The sequence below is a fragment of the Myodes glareolus genome, chromosome 8 (assembly GCF_982192425.1).
Source record: "Myodes glareolus chromosome 8, mMyoGla1.1, whole genome shotgun sequence".
NCBI lineage: Eukaryota > Metazoa > Chordata > Mammalia > Rodentia > Cricetidae > Myodes > Myodes glareolus.
In genome coordinates this window covers 91,554,283-91,562,434 of record NC_142033.1, presented here as the reverse complement: position 1 = coordinate 91,562,434, position 8,152 = coordinate 91,554,283, and the positions used below count along the sequence as shown (strand labels likewise).

General features: G+C 47.9%; 1 long non-coding RNA gene across 1 annotated transcript; it reads left to right on the top strand.

The window, feature by feature from the left end:
- The first annotated feature begins 3,296 nt into the window (after nt 1-3,296).
- LOC148121214 (uncharacterized) lies at nt 3,297-7,779 on the top strand. Its single transcript, XR_015738611.1, has 2 exons — nt 3,297-3,464; nt 7,354-7,779. It is a non-coding gene; the product is annotated as an uncharacterized LOC148121214 (long non-coding RNA).
- Nucleotides 7,780-8,152: the final 373 nt, after the last annotated feature.

The following is an 8,152-nucleotide window of genomic DNA, read 5'->3' as shown; positions in this document are numbered from 1 at the left end:
AACTCTAAAACAAGCACTGAATTGTGTAGCTGTGCCCACAGTGGGGCACACAGAGCTCCCACAGGCCTGGTCACCCATGTAGCCTTGATGGCTGAAGCTTTATATGATCACTCTCTTGGCCACGGGTAACTGTCCTTGTTACCTGTGGCACTCTCAGCTGAACTTATGTGGTACTGGCGTGTCCGTTTTCCCGGGGTCCCCCCATTCTAGCTTTGGTTTCACTCGTATGGCTTCAGTTATTATTCTCCCGGCAGCTCCTTGCAGGGACTCTGATCTTGCTGCTCACTGACTGGCCTTCCAGGCTTTCTTGGGATACCCCTGTGACCCTGCAAGTCTTGTGCTGTGCAAGCCTGCAAAATCAACACCATGTGGATGACATCAAGGTCCGTCACCAGGAGGAGCAGAATCTGAACCCCTCCTGGGATCAGGGCTACAGTGACCTGGGAATGTCTGAAGGCAGCGAAGGAGATTCCTGGGAAATCGCTTCCTCGGTGGTCCCATGGGAGCAGAATGCAAATGAAGGATTTAGACTGGTAGGCTTTGAGGCTGCAGAGGTAAAGTCCTGCTAATGTTCTAAAGTCCACTGTGTCTTGTGTTGCCCAGGCTGGCCTCAAACTCATTATATGGCTGGGTATGACCTTGAACTATAATCCCAAATTTCCTACCTTCACTTCCAGAGTGCTGGGGCTACAGGCATGTGTTACTATGCCTGATTTATGTGATGGGGACCAAATCCAGGCCCTCAAGCATGCTCAGCAAGCACTCTGCCAACCGAGTAGTCTTTTTAATGACATCAATCTCTCTCATCACTGCATTCGCTTGGTCCCAATTTACATACATTGCTTTTCTGGGCAAAATTTTCAAATCTTTCCATTTTGGTTTTTGTTTCTGATTCCCACTGTAAATTGAGTAAAAGCATCCAGTGAAACTCCTGTCACAGCCAGAATGTTATTCTGCTCAAAATCTTCTCCACCAAATGCATGGTCTCAGGGAACAGACAAAATGCAAACAAGTTCTGTGCTGGCTGATTTTTGTCAACTTGATACGAACCTAGATATATCTGGGAAGAAGGGATTTTAACTGAAAAAATACCTCCATAGATCGGTTATAGGCAAGTCTGTGGTGCCTCTTCTTGCTTGATAATTGATGTGGGAGGGCCCAGCCCACTGTGGGCAGTGCCACCCTTAGGAAGGTGGTCCTGAGGTGACTAAGAAAGCAGACTAAGTAACCCATGGGGAGCAAGGCAGTTGGCAGAGTTTGCGCACGGTCTCTGCTTCAGTTCCCGCCAGCAGCTTTCGGCTTTAGCTTCCCTCAGCTGATGGATGAGTGAAGCAAACAAACCCTTACCCTCACCAAACTGCTTTTGATCACGGCATTTTATTACAATGACAGATGCACTCATCAGGACAAGGGCTTTTCCAGAATATAACACGAACGGCCTTTGTTTCACTTCCCACAGCCCTCATTTCTCTCTGTGCTGCCTGTGCTCCTGCCGGCGTCTGGTCTGAAATCCCACTAGAATTGCCCACTAAGTTTTGCGTAACGGCTGTCATGTTTTTCTACTTGGCTTCTCCAGATCTTTCTAACGCTTCTGCTTACTCGGAGCTTCTGAACATGTCAGGTGCAGTCACCACAACCTTACTTCTCCGTGCCAGCTTTCCCTGTTAGCTGCCTTTCTCTCACCACGACCAAATACCAGAGACAACAGTTTGAAAAGAAGGACGCTTTCCTTGCTTCCTGGTCTCACACCTTAGTTTCTTGGCCCCGTTGCTATTCCTGGGGTGGAGAGGATGTCGTGGTAGGGAGAATGTGTCAGGACAGAGCTGTTTTATCTCATTAGGCAGAGGCGCTGAAGGAAAAGGGTCCGGGCAAAATATATCCTTCCTGGGCAGTCTCCAGTGACCAACTTTAACCAAACAGGCCCCACCTCCTAAGGTCCTGCCCATGAACACTGCTCCATTGGATAACACACTTCAACACATGAGCTTTAGGGGGACATCTACGTTCTAACCCATGACCCATGCTATTTTACTATGCGTTGTCATAGTTTTGTTTTGTTGTTTGTTTGAAAACAAACTCTTGGGATATAGTCCCAAGACTCTGAATGTATTGTGAGCCAGTGATGACCTCAAATTCTCAATCCTCTTGCCTCAATCTCTTGAGTCTGGGATTACAAAAATGTGCCATCATGCCCAGCTTAACCATCTATACCCTCAACAAGATCAGCTAACACCAAGTCCCGCCAGCCTTCCATGGTGGCCACTGCAAGTGCCCAAGTCATCTGTATTTTCTGTAGTAGGTACTCTGCTCATTAACATGCTATGGATCAGAAATGGATTCTTTCCTAGTGTAATTGATGGCTTTGTGATTAACATGCTAATGCTAGAAATGACTCTTGCTGATGAAATTAAAGACAGTTGGGGTGTGTGGATGGGCACATTTGGGCACACACATCTGAACAGTATAGTAGAGTCCATTGAGAGCTCAGTAGAGTGGCTCACACCAGTGATCCTAGCACCAGGGAGACTGAGACAGGAGAACGGTGAGTTCAAGGCCAGCTTGGTCTACTAAGTGAGTTCCAGGGCAGCTAAGGCTACACAGTGAAACCCTGTCTTCCAAAACCAAAAGAGAGGGGGAAGAAGAAGAAAGAAAGAAAAAGAAAGAAAGAAAGGGTCATGGCATGGACTTGCAAAAATGGTATGTTACTTTTGACCTTAAATTCAGCTGGCATCTGGGTGCCATGCCCATAGGGTTTCTGGTGCTATGACTGATGTTTGAATGTGTCCTCTAAGATTTCACGTGTTAGAAGCTTAGTTTTGTGTGTTTGTGTGTGTGTGTGCAATTTAAAAATTTTAGATTTATTTTTCATAAGGTGAATGAGTGTTTCATGTATGTGTGTGTACCATGTGCCTGCTTGGTACCTGCAGAGGACAGAAGAGGGTGTCAGATTCCCTGGCACTGGAGCTACACTTGGCTGTGAGCCGCCATGTGGGTGCTGGGAACTGATCCAGATCGTCTTTAACAGCAACACGTGCTCGGAACCACTGAGCCACCTCTCCAGCTCCTTGCATAGCAGTTTTAGGAGGTGATCTGGGCCTTTAAGAGGGGGTTTCAGGAGGGATGCCATGGTGCTGGGAGCGTGCCCTCAGAGGGGATTACAGGGCCCTGTGTTCCCTGGCTTCCTGTTGGGTGATGTGGTCTTGCCCTCTCCTTTGTACTTCGGCCAGCTGCCGTGGCCTCCACGTCAGAGCTAGCAGATGCCAGCACCATAACCTTGACTCTTTTGATGTGTGAGTTAATAACTCTCTCCTCTCTCTCTCTTTTATAGTCAGCCCACCCCAGGTATTTCATTGGAGCAGAGGGAAAACAGCCTAACACACTGATGCTGGCCACAAAGATAACATGTTGCTCTATTAACCCTTTCTTCAGAGGATCATTCATCCGATCACTTAAAGGGACACAAGGTAGGACTTCATTGAGCCCACAGAGTGGATCTTATAAATGTCCTTTCCCTGACTGGCTTATAAATGTTTGTCTAATAAATGACAGGAATGTTCGGATGTGCTTGTGTAAATTTTCTTCTTATATAAAGTATGGTCGGGTGTTTTTTTTTTAAAACCAGTTAATAATTTGGAAATATGAACACAAGTTCTATGATATTTTCTCCTTCAAAGATGAAGCCATATTTCCCCTCCTGAGAGCAAGCTGCCTTTTTCACTGCACGGCCCATGGAAGAACTAACAGCATTTGCATTTAGGACTTTCGGCACAGTCTTGGAAGGTGCTTCTGCCTTCTCTCTTACTCAGATGCTGGGGATAAAGGGCAGGGGTTGTGGCAGGCACCAATTACCGCATGGTGAGGATACCCCATGAAGTTCAGTGGGGAGGTCTGTATGGCAATCGAGACCTCCTGCCAAAAGCCATGTGGGTGAGCCATCTTGAAAACAAATCCCCCAGTGACAGAAGCCTCAGCTGACTTCCTGGGTGCATAGCGGACTTCAACTGAGCGGTCGCTCCCCAGCTCGGATGAGGTAACGATGTGATGGTGCTGCACTCTCTTTGTGGTTTGGCAGCAACACATAATTATCACGTTATTCTTTGGGTGATTCTTACCTTAGAGGGATGTTGAGAATTTGATAAAAACTGTAGACGTCCTCAGGAAAAATAATCACAAATACGCAAGCATGTAAACCATAGTTCCTGGCAAGGCATACATGCTATGTGAAGGCTCACTCCGTGGTCTTATGTTTAAAGCTCCTTCCTGAAATTCTAGAACATTCCAAGTATGACCACTTCCTGAAGATGACTACCTGGAAGCAGTTTTCCTGATTCTGAGTTTCAGTTTGCTTTCTTTCCCACGGAAGCAGCAGCACTGCCTTCCTTGCTTTGCCTTAGGCTCTTCTCACTCAGAGGGCAAAGTGCTCACACTAGATCTTCTCGTGATTCTATTTTCGTGACTCAACCTTATGGAAAAGAGATTCAGGGTGGCTGGCGGGGTTTCCAGAGAAGACTGCTAGAAATAGAGGGAGGAAGTCCGCTCTTAGAGGTGAAAACTCCGGTCTAGAGCTCGGTGAGCTGGCTTCATTTAAATTCCCATAATATATGAGAAAGCTTGGGGGACGCTGACGGAACTCATTTGTCAGTTCCCTGGGGTCCTCTACTCTCATTGCGACACAGACCCCTGCCCCAAGGCCAACTCCAAAATGATAATAAGGACGCCATAGGGGGAAGCAAAATCTGGAGGACAACAACTTGGGAGGGGACAGAGTCTGGAATGAGCACAGTCAGATTTCCTCTCTGAGCTCCGTCTTCTAAATCCCTCGAGGTCATGTTTTTGGAGCAAATCAAAAGTCCTATAATGCTCAGGGTCAGCTTCCTCTCTGGGAAACCCAGCGTGAGGTCACGTCTGTTGAGATGCATCATCCTGGGGCTGCATCAGACAGGACGTGTAACCCAGGCAGAGAAACAGCACCTAGCAATGTGAAAGTGCTTCAGCCTGGAGGAAATCTACTTTGAGGAACTTCGTTGACCTATTTCCAGCCCCCACACCCCAGTGCCAAGAACGGAACCACGGAACTGGTCCTTGCTCATTGCCAGACTCAACGCTTCACCACTAAGCTGTGCTCCCAGCCCTGGTTTGCTGAGGTCTGGATGTGGTAGCGTTTGGAAGCCCAAACATGGGGATAAAACGCCTAGTTTGCTAAGGACAGATCCCTCCAAACTCAGGAATGGGAGAAGTGAAGTTCACTACGGAATGAAGGAAGTGATAGAGCTGGTGGGAGATGGGACAGAAAGGCAGACGAGGTGTTGAGAGACAAACAGAGCCAGCAGTGGTTTCTCATGGAAACATCAGCAGAAGCACGGGGGACCTGACAGCTGAGACTTGTCATGCTTTTTGTCTGTTTGTTTTTCAAGACAGGGTTTCTCTGTGTAGCCCTGGCTGTCCTTGAACTCACTCTGTAGACCAGGCTGGCCTCGAACTCAGAGACCTGCCTGCCTCTGTTTCCCAAGTGCTGGCATTAGAGGTGTGAGCCGCCACTACCCCTGGGTTGAAACCTGTTACTCTCTCTCTCTCTCTCTCTCTCTCTCTCTCTCTCTCTCTCTCTCTCTTTTTAAATTTTATTTTATTTAGCATTTTTTTCATTTATTTTATATACCGACCATAGTTTCCCCTTCCTCCTCCTCCTCTCCTCTCATCCCTCCCACCCCACTTCCCTTCCACTCCTCCTCTCTCTCCATGCAGAAAGGGGCAGGCCGTGCATGGGCTTGCACAAAGCATGGCACATCAAATTGAGGCAGGACCAAGCTCCTCCCCCTGCATCAAGTCTGGGCAGGGTAATCCAGCATTGGGAACAGGTTCCTAAAAGCCAGCTGAGTGCCAGGGACAGGTCCTGACCACACTGCTAGGAGCATTACAAACAGATACACAACTGTCACACACATGCAGAGGGCCTAGGTCGGTCCCAGGCAGGCTCCCTAACTATCGGTTCAGAGTCCATGTGCTCCCGTGAGCTCAGGTTAGCTGTTTCTGTCCCCCACCCCTGAGCCCATCCATCTCCGCCCCCATCATCTTCCCTACCCTCCTCCTGGCTCATACAATCCCTCGTCCTTTTCTTCAGGAGAACTCCCTGAGACTGGCCCAGTGCTAGGCTGTGGGTCTCTGCATCTACTTCCACCACTTACTGGATGAAGGCTCTCTAGTGACAATTAGGGTAGTCACCAATCTGATTACAGTAGACGACCAGTTGAGGCACCCTCTCCACTATTGCTAGGAGTCTTGGCTGGGGTCGTCCTTGTGGGTTTCTGGGAGTTTCCCTGGCACCGGTTTTCTCCCTCACCCCGAAATGGCCTTCTTATCTCTTTCGTTACTCTCCCCCTCTGACTTCCTCAAGTTCCACTCCCCACCCTCACCCTGACCCCCAGTTTACTCAAGATATCTCTTCTATTTCTTCTTCTCTGGGAAATCCATGCATGCCTCTTTGGGCCCTCTGTTATCTGGCCTCGCTAGGGCTATGAATTGTAGAAATGTGTCACTCTTATTCAGGGTGATTTGAGGCTGGGATTTGAGGCCCATGATTGGAACAGAGGGAGCAGAAACCTGATTCGAGCAGGCTGAGGAGCAAGCGAGGTGAAAAGGCTCACATGCAAAGACTGAGCAGAGCTGGAAAGATAGCTCAATAGAAGTGTGGGACCTGAGGGAGCATTCCCAGTGTCCATGAGAGCCAGGTATGGTGGTGAACATCTGTCAATTCAGCCCTGAGGCGGCAGAGGAAGGAAATTCCCTGGAGCTCAATGTTAGTCGGGGCTGCTGAAAAAGTGAGCTCCAGGTTCAGTGAGAGATCCTGCCTCAAAGAATAACCGGAAACCAACGGAGGAGTATGCCCACCATTGACCTCTGGCCTCAACATATTTGTGTGCAGATGAGCACACTCATACAGAGGCTTAAACACACATCACACACACACATACACACACACACATACACACACACATACACACACACACACAAACACACACACCAATAAAGAGAAAAATGGCTACCCACAGTACACATAGTCAATGTTGAAGATTGGGTAAAGTGGAAACTATCACAGGCTTCTAGGGTGAACTAGGAGGCAGATGCTTGTTTTGCTATTTGTTTGTAATCTGCTTTCATGGGATGAATGAAATCACATTAAAATTACAGGGTGTGTGTGTGTGTGTGTGTATGTGTGTGTGTGTGTGTAGGTCAAAGGATAGGGTCAGGGATTGAACTCAAGTTGTTTGGCTTGACAGCAAGTGCCTTCTCTTGCCAAGTCATCTTGCTGGTCCAAAATCACATTTTTAACGGAATTTTTCTTTTTTTTTTTTCCAGAGATAAGACTCACTGTATAGTCCTTGTTGGGCTGGAACTTGCTATGTAGAGCAGTCTGGCCTTGAACTCAGAATGGCCTGCCTGCCTCTGTCTCCCTGGGATTAAAGGCCTGCACCACCAGGACATTCTTACAGAGATCTGTCTTCAGAGTGTAGAAGTTGGTGTGAGTAACAAGAGCCTGGGTAGTCTGGAGGTCAAGGCAGTGGCTGGTGAGATGAACCCTCTGCTGTCTACACGGATGTGACTGCAAGAGACCTGGCTGATTCGACAGCCTGGACAATTAGCACCAATCTCAGGTGTATTATCAAAGATGAGACGGGCAAATTGCATCGGACATTTCCAGGGCTTGGCTTCTGAACTGAGAGAACCTATGACTTGCACTGTTTCATTTGAAATAAATTAATTTCTCCTGGGCTTTCAGGCATACATTTCTGTATGTTTCCTATTAGTCTTTTTGACACAAATCGGTGATATAGACAATATTTTCCAAGAAGGGTCACAGGCTGTCAGCAGGTGTTACCCTCACAGTTCCTGCTGTGCTTCCCTGTGGTCAACATTTGGGGACTGCCTGCCACTTGCCGCCAACACTGTTACTATGACAACCTGTCTGGTGATTCTGTACCTTGGAGGATGTGATCCTCATTCCTGGGGCAGAGCCTCCAGGCCACGCACAGTAGACCTGCATTCAGGCTTGGATTCTATGTATTTTCAGTGCTAGGACAGTTTCCCACTTTCCCATTGAAGTACAGAAAGAATACAAAAGATGCATTTCCTGCCGATAGAGGACGAGAAACAACGT